The following is a 21,933-nucleotide window of genomic DNA, read 5'->3' as shown; positions in this document are numbered from 1 at the left end:
TGCTTTAATGATTAGGAAGTCAGTGTTTACCTTCCCATCTCTTAAGAGCATTTTCTCTCCCTATTACAATTAATACGTTATTTTAGAAATAATACCCTTAACATTTCCTTTAGTGTTCTTATCACAGTTGGGGATTCTATATGTGTATTTCTTGACATAGTTTAAACAACTATTTATAGTTTCACGACTCTTGTAGTTGAATGGTGTGAAGATGTACTCAAGTGTATGTAGTACACTGGTACTTTTGAAGGCCACTGTAAAAATTGTGAGTAAATGTAAAACATAGCTCTGTGAACATAACTTTTCTACAGTCTTTCTCTCTGCTCAAGTAACTTTTAAATGTCACATATGATTAAATGTTCTAAATCTAACAGACAGAATAATGATTCCAAATCCCCAAGAAGGGCATTCTGCCCAAGCTGGAAGAGAGACACTGGACCATCTAAAATTAAATAGGACACTTTGCAAAATGCCTTTGGATTTTTTTTCCCTTACCAGTCTTTTCTGTTTACATTTTTAAAAATGAGTCATTCCTAAGTTGTATAAGAATGCAGTTGGCTTTTACCATTAAGTGCAGAATTTTGGGCTCCGAAATATTGGTAATATGACCGCCAGTGTCCCCTAATAACCAAGTATAATATATAAGAAGTAGCCTTCTCTGTATAAACTGTAGAAGATCCAGCCGTCTGGCCTTGCCATGTGCCAGCACCCCCTTTGATAGATTAGCCACCTGCCATTCTGGGGTGGTGTTCTTTAGCTCTGAACGTTCTCTGTTGGTCGTGTGTCTGATTTTCCCACATGCATGGGTTTGAGATGCAACCAAAGTAAACTCCAGTGCTGCAGTGCGAATGCTCTCAGTTTTACCAGCACCTTCCTTTTCTTGCTTATGCACCTGTTGTTCCATCATGCATGGAAGTAACCTCCTCTAAAGTGAAAGTCTTGCAGATGGGAAGGGAGTGGGGAGGAAATTGGCAGTTATACGTCTTGTAATATGCTGGCAGATTGCTGGATTATACTGTCTCTGTTTGTTCCAGTAGCAGTTACTTGGGTTATTTCTGTTTTCTACCTCCCCAAGGTGGGATTCTTTGCTTGATAGGAAAATGTCATATATGAGCAGGTCTTCCTTCCCTCACAGGACCTCTCTGGGGAGGTGCAGGGTGAGGCAGAGGTATATTTCACAGTAGTCCATTCAGGCTAAAGCTAGACAGAACATAGATTTATTCTAGCAAACATTTTTTTTTTTTTTTGAGGAAAATTTGGTTGCTTACACATCCTCTGTGCTTACAAGATTCAGAAGAAGTGTGACCAAGCTCACATGCAATATGAATTATCAGACTCAATGTTTAAGATCATTTTTTTCTTATTTGATAGTTAAATTCTTTAAGCTACAGGAAATTGAAAGAATTCAGTGAATGCCCAATAGATACCTTTCATCTAGATTGACTTAACATTTTTAACACTGGTGTGCCTTTTTTTTTTTTTTTTTTACACATACACTTTCTACACATGCACACACATTTCCTCTTTTGGCTGGACCATTTAACTATAAATTGCAGGCATCAGGATACTTCAGTGTTTATCTTCTAAGAATAAGAACATTCTTCTTACCATTATCATACTTAGGAGGATTAACAATGATGTGAAATATATAATATCCAGTCTATTTAAAAATGTACTAGATCTCTCCCCTCACTCCCCACCTCAAATGGCTTATTGCCTTTTGTTTTTTAAATCCAGGATCTAATCAAAGTTCTTGTATTTAGTTGTTGTATATCTTTTAATCTAGAACAGAGCCTTGCCTTTTATTGTTCTTTCATGAAATTGACTTAAAACCCAGGCCCTGTTATTTCGTTGAAGGTCCCGCATTCTGGACTTGTCTGATTGTTTCCTCATGACTTGGATTCATGATAGATTTTGGGGTGCAGGTTAGGAGAGATTCTACTACCTATTGTATCTCCTCAGGAGGTACCTCGTCCCAGCATTGCTGACACCATGGGTATCCTGTTTCCCAAGCAGCCTTTCACCCAGTCGTTTTGGCATCCATGGTGATCCTTTTCTGAGTCAGTTATTACATTGATGTTTGAAAAGTAGTGATTTTTCTAACTCTTTATTTGTCCTCTATTTATTGTCTACCATTCTTTGGTAAAGAAAAGCTTTCTTCCCTCCACTCCCTTTTCTTTCTCTCTTAATTTTTTATGTCAGTATAAACTCATAGAATTCTTTATTTTAAATTCAGTGCATTATAATCTAGTACTGTGTTCTCTGAGTTGTTCACATTGTCCCAGTGAGGTCACTGGGAGTCCCTTTAAGCTGGCTTGTACCCTCAGCCTTTGAGTGCTCTTTGCTTTTGGTAAATAAGATGTTCCAGGCTCGCTTTGGATTTGTCCTGCTTCTGACCAGGAAAGTACTCTTTTCTCAAAGAAGTCCTGGTTCCTTTCGTTTGGGACTGGTGCTTGGAAACAAGGAGCTAGGCACTGGCTAATTGTTACCAGGGTAACTTTTCAGTGGAAAGAGCTGGGAAATATACTTTTAAAAAGTTCATAATGATATTTCCTATTTAAATTTAACATTACAGGAGTTTTCCTTCTCTTCTATTTTGTACCTCTTTCTTTCCGTGAACATTTTGGTTCCTAGATGCATTAATTTTGTATAATTGTAGTATCTTGTAATGTATTTTGCTTCCTTTCCATCCCACCCCCATTAACACACATGCTTTTCCTATTTCTTTTTACATATAGTCTTCAAAAATAGAGGCTTAAATTCATTAGACGTCAACAATGTAACATGCATTTAACATATATAAAGTAACATAACATGTATGTTTTTTCAAGAGTTTATAACAGATCTGAAACGTTGGCTTTCTTTTCCTGATTTCCCAGATGAGAACTGAGGGATCAAGCAGTTTGCTACCAAAAGATGCCCAGGCTTGTCTGGCTCTAGTCCTAGGCCTTTCCACTGTTCTGAGCTGCCTCTTCTCTCATAATCTCACAATCCTCTTTAACTTGACATTTTCTTTCTGATTTTTTGTTATCTTAAATCTTAACATTTTACTGTGACAGAGAAAATCTTAAATGGTCTCAATCCTTTGCCCTATGACTAACTTTTCTTTCTTTCTTTTTTTTTTTTTTTTTTTGAAGTATTGACAGTGCATAGCTCAGGGAAAAGGGAAAACCATCACGCACAACCTTCTCAGCTTGCCACAAATATTTTGAATTTTTTAGTATCTTCCATAATTTGTTAACCTGCATCAATGTTTTTCATAATTTGAATTCATTTTAATTGTAATTCTCTTTTATAATCTTTTCGACTGTATCAATTTTCATTTTTCCATATGCTGTTCATATGAACAGTGTAAATAACTTCATCATTTTCTAACAGATTAATATTACCATACTTTATGAAATCATGCCCTTATAGAGTTATTTCAGTTTCTACTTTTCTATAATAGATGGTATTGGAGTGAATATCTTCATGTATATGACATTTTTCCCTTCTGTTTAAATACTTCCTTAGAAAGAACTAAGAGAGGGATTCCTGGGTCTAAGGGTAGAAATATTTTATAGCTCACCATATGTATTGTGATAATTCTTGCCAAAAGGACTGAGAAATTGAAGAACTTGTCTCCGGTATTTAAGCTGACCGAGTTAGTAGCATAGGACCACTGTTTAAGACCTATGCAGATGTTCCTGTGCTATTTTCCCTAACCCTGACACACAGCTCCACAGTATTTACTTCAAAAATAGATATAATCATACATCTTTTCTCAGTGTAAAATGGTGAATGTCCTCATTTCCCCTTCCTTTCCCTTTCCACAAGTCACACATCATCCTCCCAAATCAACTACTGTTCCTTGAAAAAATTGCATGACAGAAGCCACACAATGGCCCACAAAAGCACGACGCACACGCTGAACAAACAATGAGGAGGTGCTGGAGGGCGTGCCATTAATCTGGTCGGGCTCTCTTGGGGTGTGATCACCTAGCTTGACTGGCCAGAGGGATTTTAGTGCATAACTTTATTAAAATTTAAAAAGCTATCTGTAAATTGACAACTTTAGGATTTAAAAATAATGACAGCTGTGCTGGCCCAGATGTCATGGCGACTTGAAATACTCATTTTTAGTTAAGTACTGGTCCCCCAGCTGTGGTTTCTTGAGTCCAAGGTCCAGGTCCTGCATATTTTACTATCTCCAGTGTCTAGTCCAATGTCTGGCCTCTGTTTTGCATCAGTTTGTTGACTCAACTTAGGTAAATGTACTAAGAAGTTTTTGCCCCCCTTATGTTATGAAAGCCCAGGAGTGTTGGGAGATGGAAGCTCTGGTTCAAATTCTAGGTTACTCATTGTTGGAGGCTCAATTATGGCCACCTGAAGATACCAAGATATCATAATCCCTGGAATTTGGAAATGTGACCTTGTGGAAAAAGTGTCTTTGCAGATGTGGTTAAATTGAGGATCTTGAGATGAAGAGATTAGGACACATCACTGGCAGGGGCAGGAGGCATTGTGACCACAGAGACAGAGATTAGAGTGATGGGGTCACGAGCCAGGGAACACCTGGGGCCACCAGAAGCTGGAAGAGGCAAGGAATGATTCTTCCCTAAAGAATCTCCCTTTGGACGGAGCGTGGCTCTGCTGACACCTTGATTTCAGATGTCTGGTCCCCAGAACTGTGACAGGACGAATTCCTGCTGTGCTGAGCCGCCCACTTTGTGGTCAGTGATTGTAGCAGCCCTAGGAATTGAGTACCCTCACATAGATATCTTCTTTGGGAAATGAGAAGGCCTGTAGTTGCAAAGAATTTTGGGGGGACAGAGACCAGCCAGCCTAATACCGAAAGGGAGCATTTTTTTTCAATAGTAGCTTTTGGCTAGAACCAGGCATTTTCCAGGCAGAGACCCCTGCTGTAGACTGTCTCCTTGAGGGCATGGCCCTTTCTGGAAGGCTTCAGCTCTGTTTAGGGTTGGGCTGAGCTTTAGCGTGGAAGTTAAAACACCTGTGCACTGCATGAACTTACGGGCTTGTTGGCAAAGAGACCTTGTTTTTCTGGAGCCCTCTTGACACTAATTTAATGACTCATGAGGCTGTGGCTTGGTCAGCCTTCCACGCTGGGAGCATCTTGTGGAGGCCTGTCCACTCAGTCATCCAGCAGCTATTTGAGAACCTCATCTCTGTGCCTGGCACCGTTCTGTATGTTCAGGATACCATGTTGAGTGGGAAAAAGAGTGCTTGCCTGGTTGGTGCTTCTAATTTAGTGGGGCAGACAGGTGTTCATCAGAGAACCACAAATAAATGTGAACTGATGTTGTGATGGGTGCTATGTAGGAGAGACATGGTGTGAGATAGCAAAGGGGGCTTCATGCCAACCGGGAGGTCAGGAAAGACTTCCACTGAGTGACATTTGAGCCATGGGAGTTGGGAAGGTGACAAGAGATGGGGGGACAGAGGACAACATTGTAGACAGGGGGAACAGTGGCTGCAAAGTCACATTCTGAAATGCAGAGGCTGGCAGGCCTGGAGCATGGAAAGTGCAGGGCACGGGGGGCGGGGGTTGGTGGTAGGCCGTGGCCAGACTGTGTGGGAACTTGTCCTTCATATTAAGGATTGGGGGTCTTTGTCATAAGAGCAATGGAGAGCCATCGAAGGATCGTGTGAGTCTGGGGATTGGCATGATCTGCCTCTGTTAAACATGATCCTTGCTGTTAATATTCTTTGATTTCACCAGTTCTCACTCTCCCTTCTAATAAATAGCCTGTTGTGTTTAGATTTCCCTGCATTCCACTGTTTTAATAGATTTAATGATGAGTTTAATCAGTTTGTGAAGTTCCTGGAGGGTGCCCGGGCCTGGAAGCCTTTTGTAGGTGGACCTCTGGGTGAGGAGGGATTTCTGCGCCTCGGAGGAGGGAGAGAAGGGGAGGAAGTGGGTTTCTCAGAGCTCCTCCCACTCAGACCCTCTTACCTTAGCGAGACAGTGTGTATTCTCCCCTTGTTGTTGGGTTTGTGTGTATAATTTTTGAGATATCTTTTACGTTTGGTTGTCATTATGTTTTGGTTTAAAATGGGAATGAAGCTTTTTTAACTGCAATTTTAATACATCGTTCACATAGCTATCTACTAAGAGCGAGGGAAGAATAAATTGTGTCCCTTTGAGCTTTGCCAACATGTTTCTAGCTGTTGTTCATTAACTGAAGTCTCATTAGAGAGGCTGGGGCTCAAAAGCTATTTGACTAGTACCTGGCCTCGCTTGGGAAGACTAAGCATGGCCTGAATCAGCCGGAGGTATTGGCTCACTGGCCTCTTGGGCTCAGGATGCTCTCTGCCTGTTACAGGTCCGACCCGTCTGTGTGGGGTGGGCCCTGGGCAGCTCTGGTGTCTAATTTGTTTGCTAGGATTGCTATTCTCCATCTCAAGGGTGGAACCTCTTTGCACTCCACGCAAGAACAAAAGTTGGTTCTTCTTTTGAAAAAGGGAATTTCAGAAATCCTGATTTCTTTGTTCTTTTTCTCGGACATTTTAATTATGAAAAATTTCAATCATACACAAAAGCGAAATCCTGATTTCTTAGTGACAAGCTGACGCATCCAACTTAACACCTTGTCAGCCCCTATTCCTCGTTGAATCAAAATGATAATGTAATCGTCATCCACAAATAAGCCTTTTCTCTTCAGAGTACAGAGAATCAATCCTGGGACAATTCCCATTTTGAGGCATGAGGAATAAGGGTGTCAAAGAAAAAAAGATAAAAAAAAAAAATCTCAGGTTTTAAAATGTGTGGCTATATAAAGTGTGTTCTCTGCCTTTCCTATGTTCGCTATTTATCTTTCTGAGAAGGAAAAAAAAAGAGCTCCTTTAAATACTTCACAAGGTGAAGGAGGATATAATAACGTTGTTGATGATAAAAGCATTTTTATATACCTGTTTTCACTTTGCGAGGCTGTGGCGATGAAATCCAGGCCTTGGCCGCATGCTGGGAGTTAATGAGGTTTACAATTGGCAATGGTTACAGAGTATTAGGGTAATGTATTTACATCAGCAGTTCACAGTCTGAAATGCTCATCATCTGTCAAATACAGTCCAGAATCAATAAGAGGAGGTCTTTCAGTTTGCTAATGAGGAAAGTTTTCTACACTACTCGGGTGGACACAGATTTCAGATAAACGCCTGCAATTCATAAACCGTAGAATTAAGCAAAGGCATTTCTTTAATTAAAAAAAAAAATTGGTACTAATCAACAGCAGTCACCTGAGAAGCTTAAATTTTCTTCTTAGTCATCAGACTCCCAAATTAACCTACCAAAACAAAAAGCCTCATTAGCAGCTCTCGTTGAATCAGTGTCATTTTTTTCTTTCTCTCAAAGTGTCTGATTAACCCCCTTTCTTTTTGCATTACTCACTTTGTGTTAATATTTGATGTCTGAAATCATAGGGGGGTGCGTGCAATGTGGCGGCTAGACGCTGTCAGTGCAGAGTAAATTAAAAAGAATTCTTAAAAAGGTTTCTATTATGTCGCTGGTATATTAGAAAACCTTTAGGGGTGTCAGGTGCCTGGGTTTATTTTTCTTCTTAAGTCCTGAAAGCATTGATTAGTGAGTAGGTGCTGATTTCACTCCTCATTCATATGTAAGGATAGCCCTCCTTCTCTTCCCCCTTCTCCTACTTACCAAGCCAGGCCCTCATTTGGAGAGTTTTGCTTTCAAGGGAAGGTGAGAAATGGGCCATAGCTGGAGGTGGAAGGGAGGTGAAAGGGAGGGTCTTTTTAAAATGGGTAGAGGGCAGTGTAATGCATGCTGATGGGAATGACTGCAGAGAGTGGAGAATTGACAGTGTAGGAGAGAAAAGGAGGAAATTCTGGTACATTCCGAGAGGGAGGTGGCCTCTTGTGGTAACATGGAAAGTTCATCTACAACAGCTGCTCTCAGAGTGTGGTCAGTAGACCCCCGGGGGTCTCGGAGACCTTTCTAAGGAGTCCGTGAGGTCCATAGTGTTTACATAAAGATACTAAGACATCATCTGCCTTTTTTTGTCCTGTTGTATTTGAACCGATGGTCTTAAAAGCCACGGTTTATAGAACTGCTGGTTAATTCAGCAGCGACCCCAAGCCCGGCAGTATGAGTGGTCATCGTATGCTTCACCCGCACGTGTTCACAATCATGGTAGTCACGATGATGCCAATTCTGTTTCAGAGTGTCCTTGAAGAAGCAGTAAAAATTACTGATTTTTTATTAAATCTCACCCTTGAATACATGTCACTTACAAACTCTGAGTGACTAAATGGGAAGCATCCATAAAGACTGCTGGTTACTCTCCTGTGGTGGTTGTCAGAGGAAAAGCAACTCGCTGAGCTAGACATTTTTTAAAATGGAACACACTTTTTGAGAGAATTAAAAATTTCACGCGACAGCCTTCTGATACTTACAGCCTTTTCTGATGTAATTAGTGGTGATAGTAATAATGTGGTTTTTTACTATAGTGTAATGCAATGTGCCAACGTTTGGAAGATCTGCATAACTCAGGGAAACATCTTTTCCAGTTGACCAGTACATGGTGTTAGAGAATCATGTATGAGTCAAAGGTCTATTCAAAGTGCAAGATAGACCCATGGATTTTTTTTTTTTTTAATTTTATTTATTTATTTATTTATTTATGGCTGTGTTGGATCTTCGCTTCTGCGCAAGGGCTCTCTCCGTTTGCGGCAAGCGGGGGCCACTCCTCATCGCGGTGCGCGGGCCTCTCACTATCGCAGCCTCTCCTGTTGCGGAGCACAGGCTCCAGACGCGCAGGCTCAGTAGTTGTGGCTCACGGGCCCAGTTGCTCCGCGGCATGTGGGCTCTTCCCGGACCAGGGCCCGAACCCGTGTCCCCCGCACCGGCAGGCAGATTCTCAACCACTGCGCCACCAGGGAAGCCCAAGACCCATGGATTTTAATGTAACCAGGTGGGAAAAGTTCATTGAAACAGTTTCAGATTCCACATTGCAGCTAATCTTTAAGAAACTATCCCTTGTTGGGATTTGGTGTTGTATCGTAGAATATCCACAAGTATCTAAAAAGGCTATTAAAATGCTCCTTCCTTTTCTAACTGTGAATCTGTATGAGGCTGAAATCCTTCATATCCTTCAACCAGAAAAACATATTACAGCAGATTGAATGCAGCTGTCTTCCATGAAGTCCGATATTTAAGAGATTTGCAAAGACATAATACTGCTTTTTTCTCACTACATTTTTTTGTTTTAGAAAAATAGTAATTTTTCATATAAATATGTTATTTATATTACCATGTAATAGGCTTATTCACTTTTTAACGAATTAATGTTTTAAGAATTTATCAGTTTTAATTTTTCTCACACAGTAAATACGATAGATACAAACCACATAAATAAAAGCCCTTTGGGATCCTCAATAATTCATAAGCACGTAAAGGGGTCCTGAGACTTGAAAGTTTGAAAAATACTGAGCTAGAAAAATGGAAGATAAGGTACTATATGGGCCAGAGGTGTTGTATCGATGTGGTGGTGGGATTTGGGGGAAGTTTTCTTCTGATCTCCTTGGTTTTTCTCTGGGAGATAGATGAGAGGGAGGATGCCGGTGAGGTATTGGCAGTTTGAGGAGAGAGGAGAATATACTAAATATTCATTTAGAAGTGAATGGATAAAGGAACACAGCATGGCTGCTGGGTTGGACCCACTTGAGGTCCCACCTGAGGGCTTGTGGTCATGAAATTCAAAGCGAGACCAGTTAGTGTGGCTGTTTGTTTTCTAGCTACTGAGGCCAGCTGCTTATCTGCTGTCATGGAGCAGGAAGTGTTGGCTGTGACTAAGGTTGAGGGCTTGGCCATTGATTAACCCAGAGTAGGTAAGGGCATGCAGGGGAGCAATTACAATGATTGACTATAGATTTAATCTGGATAAGGGGCAAAGAAGGGACATTGGAATAGCAGGCAATGAGAAGGTGGTAGGCTCAATGAACTGTTGATTTCAGTGAGATTGAAGGTTGTTGAAGTTGGGGTATAGAAGGGAGTGAGCAGGAAGGCTGGAAGGTAGTGGCCAAAAAGTGAGATGCATGAAATTGAGAATAAGGAGGTATTGCAGTTACTGGTGATGGCAGAAGTCTAGAGTCTGACCGTGGGACTGAGTGACCGAGAATGGATGGAGAAAAGATCATTGGAAGAGGCAAGTTCAACTAATTGGGAGGCCTGGGTGTTTGAAATTATTGAAAATATTGAGAATTAAGGTAGGAGTTGGGTTGGAGAGCATGTCAGTGAATCAGGAGTTAAAACATGGTGGGGAGGAGATGTGAATCTGGAGTTATTAGGTGATAGAAACAAGTCGGGGTGCTGAGTGCTAGTTATATGGTGGGAGTATTTAAACTGGGGGTTAGGAAGGAAGGATTGGGGGATGGTCTGGGAGAGGCAATGGGAAGGAAGAAGTACACCTCCCCTGCTTATAAGCTTGATGCAACCCAGGACTGCAGAGGAAAGCCCCTTGCTGCTTCAGAAGCATGGGCCTCAAATTGGTTACAGCAAATAGGTGAAGGGATATTTAGAGGACTCCTCTGAAAGGAATTCCCTTTAGAGATGGGATTGAGGATGAGATTTTGCTCACCATGTGCTGTGAATTCTAGGGGGCACATTTGTGGGGGGGGTGGTTTCTGGGAGATGGTGGGTGACAGAATAGGGAAAGTGCAGAGCCCCTGTGGGGATTAGATGTGGGTGTTAAAGGGTAAGCTGGGAATCTGGGGCTGCTGGCGGGCTGCTGTCGACATGTACAGGATAAAGGGCACAGTGAGATTAGTCCTGATGAACTCCAGATTGTGCCTGCTGGGATATAGGGATCTTTGCAGAGAGGCAAGGAAGCTTGGGGAGGGGCAATCTTATTACTTGAAGAATTTTTAAAGCAAAAATATTCTGTGGGATTAGAGCTCTGCTGATGTTTTTATCCTAGATGGTTAGATTAAAGGATGAAAGAAGCAAAGAGTTACTGAGCACATATAGGGTTCCAGATCTGGTGTAACAATTTCCACCCTTTCTCTTATTTAATTCCTCAACAAGTCCTTAAAATAGGTACTTTTACCTCTGCCAACCCTAATGTTACAGAGAGAGGTGCAGAATCATAAAGTTTAAATAGTTTTCTTGAAGTCATATATCTAGTGCTGGAACTAGAATTTGGATCCAGTTCTCTTTGGTTTGTGCCCAATCTGCTCTGGAACTTTGTGTGTTTAGAGAAGAATATTAAAAATGGAGCTTTGAATGAGAACTTTGCATATGTCTTTGCTTAGTAGTTGTGATGCCCTTTGCAAAATTCTTAGTCCGTAAGACTGATTATTTGACCAACTTAAGGTGGACCTAAAACCTTCACGAGAGCTATCCCAGCTATCATCCACACCCACAAACTTAGGGAAGACTGTCCTCACATTCCTCACATTTTTATTTTTTAGGCCAGGAATACTTTTTGGTATACTCTTCCCCTTTTACTCCTCATGGACTGAACCTTGAAGGTACCATTGCACACCGTATTCTCAGAAGGCTCACCTTTATTGGGCCAACTGAAAATACCAACCCTTCTTCCCAGCATGTCAGGATGCTCAGAAAATGTTTGAAGAGCAAATACTGTTCCTTCCCTCCCCCTTGCCTTGTTTGGTTGTCTGGTTTTGCTTTACCTGTACCATAGGTGTTTAAAATTCAAATTTAAGATTTTAAAGGAAAGGAAATCAAATGTAAGCTCTGTTTCCTGGCTACTTGCAAACATATTTCTCTACAGATGTCAGTGTCATTGGCACAGGATGTGGCAGTTGCTTAAATTAAAAGTCTTGCATTAAGCTGTGAGGAATTCCTGAAGTGAAATGTGAGGAGATAGTGCCTATTAACTTTCCCTTTGATTGTGGCATAATTGTTAGTGAGTCACTTCCTAATAAACAGAGTGAGATTCTCAGACTTTAATGAAGGTTTTGGAGGGTAAAGCTGCCATAGCAATCTGGTGTAGAGATTTGGGGATCTTCAGTCTGGAAAAGTAAGAGGTGAAAGAAGATAACTGTTTAACTTTCATAGAAATTCTAGAGAAACTTTATTATATTATTTATTTATATTATTTATTATAGAGTCTCTGTAATAAAGGGTATATGATAGTGTGGGCTTGTGTTCTATACCTGAGAGAACCTTGATACTTTAAAAATATATGTCAATTTCAGATTTATTAATTCATTCAACAAATATTTATTGACGCCAACTATGTGCCAGGCACTGTTCTAAACAAAACAGATAAACGTTGCCCTCTTATATAGCAAATAGACAGTGTAAACCAATAGACATGTGATAGAGAGGCAGGTGGCTGTATCTGTTTACGCAAGGGAAGGAGATGGTGAGTGGCCATGGGCTCTGGGGTACTACAGTCGATAGGGTGGTCGGGAAGACGTCTTGGAAGCGACATGTAGGCAGAGACCTCAGTGAAAGTGAGCCATGTGAGAATCTACGAGTTGAGCTTTCTGGGTAGAGGGAATGACAGATGCAGAGAGCCTGAGATGAGAGTGTGCTTGATATCTTTGAGATGAATCAAGGAAACCAGTTTGATTAGAGGCTGGTAATGAGCAGGAAAGTGGAAGAAGTCAGAAAGGTATCCAGGAGCCAGATTATAAAGGTACTGTAGTATTTTATTTCAAGTGTAGGTAGAAGTCACGAGAGAGTTTTGAGCTCTGGACTGACATGATCAGAATAACAGTTTGAAAGGATCTCCCTAGCTGATTTGCAAAGAATAGAATGAAGTGGGCAAGAGTGGAAGAAAGAAAAAAGATAGTAGGACTAGAGGGCTAGTTGTGGAGATGATAAAAGTGATTGGATTTTGGATTTTCTTGATAGATTGGATATGAGATATAGGAAAGAGCAATCTAAGTGACTGAGGGGATTCTGAGGGAGGAATAGGTTTGGAAGCAAAACTAAGTGTTCTTTTAGGACATGATAATATTCAGATGCCTATTAAATATGTAATTGGAGACAGACTGATAGGTGTTGAGATCTGGATTAATATTAGGGGAGAGGTCTGGGTTAGAAATGGGAGTCAACCAAATTACTTCCTTCACCTGAGCCAATTTTCAGCATCAGGAGTTGATGTTGTAATAACTTCTGAAGGTTCAAGGAGTTGTGTGTTATTTTTTTTGTGGGAATGGGGGCCTTTTTTATACTGAATATTATGAACTCAAAGGGCTTTTATGCATTTGGTGTTTTTTAAAACTTGAGGTATAGTTAATTTACTATGTTGTGTTTGAAGTGTACAGCAAAGCGATTCAGGTATACATATATATATATTTTAGATTCTTTTCCATTATAGGTTATTACAAGATATTGAGTATAGTTCCCTGTGCTGTACTGTAGGAACTTATTGTTTAACTGTTTTATGTTTAGTAGTGTGTATATGTTAATCACAAACTCCTAATTTATCTCTTTCCCCGCCCTCCCACTATCCCCTTTGGTAACCATAAGTTTGTTTTCTATGTCTGAGAGTCTGCTTCTATTTTGTAAATAAGTTCATTTGTATCATTTTTTTACATTCCACAAATAAGTGATTTCATATGGTATTTGTCTTTCTCTGACTTACTTCACTTAATATGATAATCTCTGGGTCCATCCATATTGCTGTAAATGGCATTATTTTATTCTTTTTAATGGCTGAGTAATATTCCATTGTATATGTACACCACATCTTCTTTATCCATTCATGTGTTGATGGACATTTAGGTTGCCTCCACATCTTGGCTATTGTAAATAGTGCTGCTATTTACAATAGTGAACATTGAGGTGCATGTATCTTTTTGAATTAGAGTTTTCTCCAGATATATGCCCAGGAGTGGGATTGCTGGATCATATGGTAACTCTATTTTTAGTTTTTTAAGGAACCTCCATACTATTCTCCATAGTGACTGCACTAATTTACATTCACACAAACAGTGTAGAAGGGTTCCTTTTTCTCCATACCCTCCTCAGCATTTATTATTTGTACACTTTTTAATGATGGCCATTCTGACTGCTATGAGGTGGTACCTCACTGTAGTTTTGATTTGCATTTTTCTAATAATTAGTGATATTAAGCATCTTTTCATGTGCCTGTTGGCCATCTGTATGTTTTCTTTGGAGAAATGTCTATTTAGGTCTTCTGCCTATTTTTTAATTGGGCTTTTTGTTGTTGTTGTTGTTGTTTTGATATTAAACTATATGAGCTGTTTGTATATTTTGGCAATTAAACCCTTGTCAGTAGCATTTTTTGGAAATATTTTCTCCCAGACTGTAGGTTGTCTTTTCATTTTGTTTATGGCTTCCTTTGCTGTGCAAAAGCTTTTAAGTTTAATTAGGTCCCATTTGTTTATTTTTGGGGTTTTTTTCCCATTACTCTAGGAGGTGGGTCCAGAAAGATACTGCTGTGATTTATGTCAAAGAGTGTTCTGCCTATGTTTTCCTCTAGGACAGTGGTCCCCAACCTTTTTGGCACCAGGGACTGGTTTCGTGGTAGACAGTTTTTCCACAGACGGGGGTGGGGGGTGAGGGTATGGTTCAGATGGTAATGCGAGCGATGGGGAGGGGCAGATGAAGATTCAGTCTCTCGCCTGCCGTTCACCTCCTGCTTTGCGGCTCAACTGTTGGGGACCCCTGCTCTAAGAGTTTTATAGTATATGGTTTTACATTTAGGTCTTTAATCCATTTTGGGCTTATTTTTGTATATGGTGTTAGAGAATGTTCTAATTTCATTTTTTTACATGTAGCTGTCCAGTTTTCCCAGCACCACTTGTTGAAGAGACTGTCTTTTCTCCACTATATATTCTTGCCTCCTTCATTGTAGAGTAATTGATCATAAGTGTGTGGGTTTATTTCTAGGCTTTCTATCCTGTTCTGTTGATCTATATGTCTATTTTTGTGACAGTACCATACTGTTTTGATCACTGTAGCTTTGTAGTATAGTCTGAAGTCAGGGAGCCTGATTCCTCCAGCTCCATTCTTCTTTCTCAAGATTGTTTTGGCTATTCAGGGTCTTTTGTTTCCATACAAGTTTTAAAATTTTTTTGCTCTAGTTATGTGAAAAATGCCATTGGTAATTTGGTAGAGATTGCATTGAATCTGTAGATTGCCTAGGGTAGTGTGGTCATCGTAACAATACTGATTATTCCAATCCAAGAACACGATGTATCTTTTCATCTGTTTGTGTTGTCCTCAATTGCTTTCATCAGCCTCTTACAGTTTTCAGAGTATAGTTCTTTTGCCTCCTTAGGTAGGTTTATTCCTAGGGATTATATTCTTTTTGATGCGATGGTAAGTGGGATTGTTTCTTTAATTTCTCTTTCTGATTTTTCATTGTTAGTGTATAGAAATGCAACAGATTTCTGTGTATTAATTTTGTATCCAACTTTACCGAATTCATTGATGAGCTCTAGTAGTTTTCTGGTGGCATCTTTAGGATTCTCTATGTATAGTATCATGTCATCTGCAAACAGTGACAGTTTTACTTCTTCTTTTCCAATTTGGATTCGTTTTATTTCCTTTTCTTCTCTGATTGCTGTGGCTAGAACTTCCAAAACTATGTTGAATAATAGTGGCAAGAGTGGACATCCTTGTCTTGTTCCTGATCTTAGAGGAAACGCTTTCACCTTTTCACAGTTGAGAATGATGTTAGCTGATGTTTGTCACATATGGCCTTTATTATGTTGAAGTATGTTTCCTCTGTGTCCACTTTATGAAGATTTTTTTTTATCATAAATGGATGTTGAATTTTATCAAAAGCTTCTTTCTCCATCTACTGAGATGATCATATGGGTTTTATTCCTCAATTTGTTAATGTGGTTTATCAGATTGATTTGTAGATATTGAAAAATCCTTGCATCCTGGGATAAATCCCACTTGATCAAGGTGTATGATCCTTTTAATATATTGTTGGAGTTGGTTTGCTAGGATTTTGTTGAGGATTTTTGTGTCTATGTTCATCAGTGATATTAGCCTATAATCTTTTTTTGTGTGATATCTTTGTCTGGTTTTGGTATCAGGGTGATGGTGGCCACATAGAATGAGTTCAGAAGTGTTCCTTCCTCTGCAGTTTTTTGGAATAGTTTCAGAAGGGTAAGTGTTAACTCTTCTCTAAATTTTTGGTAGAAATCACCTGTGAAGCCATTTGGTCCTGGACTTTTGCTTTTGGGGAGTTACAGAATTACTGATACAGTCTCAGTACTGGTAATTGGTCTGTTCATATTTTCCATTTCTTCCTGGATTCAGTCGTGGGAGATTGTACCTTTCTAAGAATTTGTCCATTTCTTCCAGGTTGTCCGTTTTATTGGTATATAGTTGCTTGCAATAGTCTCTTATGATTCTTTGCATTTCTGTGATTTCGGTTGTAACTTCTTTTTCATTTCTGATTTTATTCATGTGGGCCCTCTCCCTTTTTTTCTTGATGAGTCTGACTAAAGGTTTATCAATTTTGTTTATCTTTTCAAAGAACCAGCTTTTAGTTTCATTGATCTTTGCTATTGTTTTTTTAGTCCCTATTTCATTTATTTTTGCTCTGATCTTTATGATTTCTTTCCTAAGAAACAAACTAAGTTTGGGCTCTGTTTGTTCTTCTTTCTCTAGTTGCTTTAGACTTAAGTTAGTTTGTTTATTTGAGATTTTTCTTATTTCCTGAGGTAAGCTTATATCACTATAAATTTCCCTCTCAGACCTGCTTTTGCTACATTCCATAGGTTTCAGTTTGTCGTCTTTTCATTTTCAGTTGTCTCTAGGTATGTTCTGACTTCCTCTTTCATTTCTTCAGTGATCCTTTGGTTGTTTAGTAGCATACTGTTTAGCCTCCATGTGTTTGTGTTTCTCTACAGTTTTTTTTATCCTGTTTCTAGCTTCATAGCATTGTGTTCAGAAAAGATGCTTGATATGATTTCAGCTTTCAAAAATTTACCGAGGCTTGCTTTGTGGCCCAGCATGTGATTCTTCCTGGAGAATGTTCCATGCACACTTGACGAGACTGTGTGTTCTGCTGCTTTTGGATGGAATGCTCTGTAAATATCAGTTAAGTGCATCTGGTCCAATGTGTCATTTAAGGCCTGTGTTTCCGAATAGATTTTTTGTCTGGATGATCTGTCCATTGATGTAAGTGAGGTGTTAAAGTCCCCCACTATTATTGTGTTACTGTTGAATTCTCCTTTTATGTCTTTTAACGTTTGCCATATATATTGCGGTGCTCCTGTGTTGGGTTGTATTTGGCATGTTTTAATCAATTGTATGTATCTCATCTTTGGCCAGTGGGAACCTTTTTATATTTTCTCCTTTGTCCTTTTTGGTAGGCTCCATCAATACTGGAGTATTTCCTTGCTTTGTGGCAAAGCAGGATGTTATTCTGTGTATTTCCTGCTCCAGACCTGGACTCAGCCACACATCCATGGAGCTGTATTCTTTTTCATGGGCAGCTGTATATAGAGACCTGCTTTGAGGCCTTTTTCAGTGGATAGAAGGAAGAAAAAGTGTTCAGTTTATACTGGTATTTCAAAGTTAAATGGACAAAATTAAAGTGAAAATATTTTTAGTTCTCTGATTTTTAAAAATATTTCTCTCTTCTTTCACTGAAAATCTTGATTACCAGCAACATCACAGGATTACATATTTGCAATATGTAGGATATATTCAAAATAAAAACACCAGTATTGATGCTAACAGTTAGATACTGAAGGAAGCTTAAGATTTCTTTTCAACTCTATTTGTGCTTAGACTTCATACCACTAAGTATATACAGTGAAAATACTGTGTTCTAAGGTTATTTGAAATAATTCATTTCTCTGTGCGGTTTTGCCACCAACTTGATGTATGGTTAGGTTCATTCATTTCAGTTTGTTTTCAATTTTTAGGGACTGCTTTTTTTTCTTTTAGATCTAATTTAATTGTTGCGTATATAAAACAAATGTTTCCTAAGTCAAAACTATATAATAGAGGCAAGGTATACTCAGAGAAGTCTGGCTGGAGATGCCTGTCTTCTTCCCCCTGTCTCCACCCTCCCCCTTATAGCTCACTCTTTTTTCCTTTAGTTTTTGTATTTTTCTTCCACAGGGTGTTTCTCCCCCAAATATAAATAAATTGGTATGCATGTACATTCATGTTCATATTTCTCTCCCCATTCATACCCAAAACCAGCCATGTAAACTCTTTCTATACTGTAGTATTTGAGTTCTTTACTACTGTATATGCTACAGTGTATATAGTATATGCACATGGGTGTGTGTTTTAGTCAGGGTTCTCCAAAGAAACAGAATTAATAAAGCGTATCTACAGCTGACCTTTGAACAACACAGGGGTTATGGGCACTGACCCTCCTAACAGTCGAAAATTTGAGTATAACTTATGGTTGGCCCTCTGTACCTGCTGTTCTTCCATATCTGCAGTTCTGCACCCTTGGATTCAACCAATCTTGGATCATGTAGTATTTACTATTGGGGTGGGGGAACGATGTATAAGTGGATCCTAGCAGTTCAACCCATGTTTTTTTTTTTTCCCCCCAAATAAAAGTCTCTCCAAATTCGTTACTTTCAGGCAGTAACAGATTGTCACATTTAGCAGCTGTCTTATATACACCAAAAATTCCAGAGAAAAAAAAATTTGAAAAACTATAATAAATGGAAAGAGAACTTTTCCCAGTTACCTTATACCATTACATGGATTATAAGAGTAGAAAACAGTAGAAAATTGTAAAGTATTGACTAAAATTATTAGTCAAGTGAATGGACATCTCAATTTATCTAGATTTTCTAAAATCCTTGCATCTGTGAAATTTGTAGGGACATTTTTCACTATCAAGGCCCCCCACCATTTCACTGTGTTATTCAAAAAACTAAACGGATTTTTCTTTTGTAAAAAATTGGATTTTTGAATCCTGATACTAGCAGGTTTGCAGAAATTTATTGGGTTGAAAAGAAAATATTTTTTTTATAACATAATGAGATATTTTTATAGACTATTTAAGAAATATCAACATTTTACATTGTAAAAATTTGGTCTAAATGTTGTAATCTTGATCTAAACAATTCCTATTTACTTCACAGGAAATCTTTTTTGTATTGGTTTCACATGTTAGTTATAAAAGTTTACACCCCTTCAAACGTAACCTTCTAAATGAAAAATATTCATTAATAGGAGTGAAGAGAGTTTTATGAATGGATGCTAAAAGAAGGTAGCTTCAAAATTAGATAAAATGTAAAAAGGCCTTGGCTTTTATTCAAGTGTATTGTTAAATTTGCTAAATTCCAAGTAATTGATCAAAGTTTTATTGGTTTTGTGGGTTCTTCATATAGTCTACAAGTGGCTAAATAAAAAAGGGGGGAATCAATAATTTACTCAATTGGCACTACTTCCTTCTGAAACAAAGGAAACTTTTAATAATTCAGCAAGTGGCCCTGATAATCTGCCACATTGTACACAGTTATAATGTAGATCTTAGTTAAAAATGGACAGAAGTCCCTCCAAAAGTGGTGGGTTTAGAATGATTTAAACTAGTTAAATGTCTTGAAGATACAGTATTGGAAGATGAATAAGTTCTAGAGATATGCTGTACATCATTGTGCTCATAGTTAACAATGATGTACTGTGTACTTAAAATTTTTTTCCAGAGGATAGATCTCATGTTAAGTGTTCCTTTTTTTTTCTTTTTTCTTTTTTTTTTTTGAGATTATTTTATTTAAGGGTGATTTATTTTACTTAAGGGTGGCAGTGGGAATAGTCATAGATTTCTAATACAAACCAAATACAAAAATCAAATTTTTTAAAAAGCCATTTTTTTCTGCTATTCCACTCAAATTTTAAATTGAGTTTTACATTGTTTCTTTTTTTTTAATTTTTGAATTTTATTCTATTTATTTTTTTATACAGCAGGTTCTTATTAGTCATCAATTTTATACACATCAGTGTATACATGTCAATCCCTATCGCCCAATTCATCACACCACCACCACCACCACCCCGCCACTTTCCCCTCTTGGTGTCCATACATTTATTCTCTACATCTGTGTCTCAATTTCTGCCCTGCAAACCGGTTCACCTGTACCATTTTTCTAGGTTGCACATATATGCATTAATATACGATGTTTTTTTTTCTCTTTCTGACTTACTTCACTCTGTATGACAGTCTCTAGATCCATCCATGTCTCAACAAATGACCCAATTTCGTTCCTTTTTATGGCTGAGTAATATTCCATTGTATATATGTACCACAACTTCTTTATCCATTCGTCTGTCGATGGGCATTTAGGTTGCTTCCGTGACCTGGCCATTGTAAATAGTGCTGCAATGAACATTGGGGTGCATGTGTCTTTTCGAATTATGGTTTTCTCTGCATATATGCCCAGTAGTGGGATTGCTGGATCATATGGTAGTTCTATTTTTAGTTTTTTAAGGAACCTCCAAACTATTCTCCATAGTGGCTGTATCAATTTACATTCCCACCAACGGTGCAAGAGGGTTGGTTCCCTTTTCTCCACACCCTCTCCAGCATTTGTTGTTTGTAGATTTTCTGATGATGCCCATTCTAACTGGTGTGAGGTGATACCTCATTGTATTATTGATTTGCATTTCTTTAATAATCAGTGATGTTGAGCAGCTTTAATGTGCTTCTTGGCCATCTGTATGTCTTCTTTGGAGAAATGTCTATTTAGGTCTTCTGCCCATTTTTGGATTGGGTTGTTTGTTTTTTTGTTATTGAGCTGCATGAGCTGTTTATATATTTTGGAGATTAATCCTTTGTCCATTGATTCGTTTGCAAATATTTTCTCCCATTCTGAGGGTTGTCTTTTCGTCGTGTTTATGGTTTCCTTTGCTGTGCAAAAGCTTTGAAGTTTCATTAGGTCCTATTTGTTTATTTTTGTTTTCATTTCCATTACTCTAGGAGGTGGATCAAAAAAGATCTTGCTGTGATTTATGTCAAAGAGTGTTCTTCCTATGTTTTCCTCTAAGAGTTTTATGGTGTCTGGTCTTACATTTAGGTCTATAATACATTTTGAGTTTATTTTTGTGTATGGTGTTAGGTAGTGTCCTAATTTTATTCTTCTACATGTAGCGGTCCAGTTTTCCTGGCACCACATATTGAAGAGGCTGTCTTTTCTCCATTGTATATCCTTGCCTCCTTTGTTATAGATTAGGTGACCATAGGTGCATGGGTTTATCTCAGGGCTTTCTATCTTGTTCCATTGATCTATATTTCTGTTTTTGTGCCAGTACCATATTGTCTTGATTATTGTAGCTTTGTAGTATAGTCTGAAGTCAGGGAGTCTGATTCCTCCAGCTCTGCTTTTTTCCCTCAAGACTGCTTTGGCTATTCGGGGTCTTTTGTGTCTCCATACAAATTTTAAGGTTTTTTGTTCTAGTTCTGTAAAAAATGCCAGTGGTAGTTTGATAGGGATTGCATTGAATCTGTAGATTGCTTTGGGTAGTATAGTCATTTTCACAATATTGATTCTTCCAATCCAAGAACATGGTATATCTCTCCATCTGTTGGTATCATCTTTAATTTCTTTCATCAGTGTCTTATAGTTTTCTGCGTACAGGTCTTTTGTCTCCCTAGGTAGGTTTATTCCTAGGTATTTTATTCTTTTTGTTGCAGTGGAAAATGGGAGTGTTTCCTTAATTTCTCGTTCAGATTTTTCATCATTAGTATATAGGAATGCAAGAGATTTCTGTGCATTAATTTTGTATCCTGCAACTTTACCAAATTCATTGATTAGCTCTAGTAGTTTACTGGTGGCATCTTTAGGATTCTCTATGTGTAGTATCATGTCATTTGCAAACAGTGACAGTTTTACTTCTTCTTTTCCAATTTGTATTCCTTTTATTTCTTTTTCTTCTCTGATTGCCATGGCTAGAACTTCCAAAATTATGTTGAATATTAGTGGTGAGAGTGGGCAACCATGTCTTGTTGCTGATCTTAGTGGAAATGGTTTCAGTCT

At 38.6% G+C, this 21,933-nt stretch overlaps 1 protein-coding gene across 2 annotated transcripts in view; it reads left to right on the top strand.

Moving 5' to 3' along the window:
• The window catches only part of SLC25A13 (solute carrier family 25 member 13), a 212,843-nt gene that overhangs the window by 48,591 nt on the left and 142,319 nt on the right, over positions 1-21,933 (top strand). The gene's annotated exons all lie outside the window — the stretch shown is intronic.

The sequence above is a fragment of the Balaenoptera ricei genome, chromosome 9, assembly GCF_028023285.1.
Source record: "Balaenoptera ricei isolate mBalRic1 chromosome 9, mBalRic1.hap2, whole genome shotgun sequence".
In the NCBI taxonomy this organism is placed as follows: Eukaryota; Metazoa; Chordata; class Mammalia; order Artiodactyla; family Balaenopteridae; genus Balaenoptera; species Balaenoptera ricei.
The sequence above is the reverse complement of the archived record's forward strand: the minus strand, read 5'-3'. Positions and strand labels throughout refer to the sequence as shown.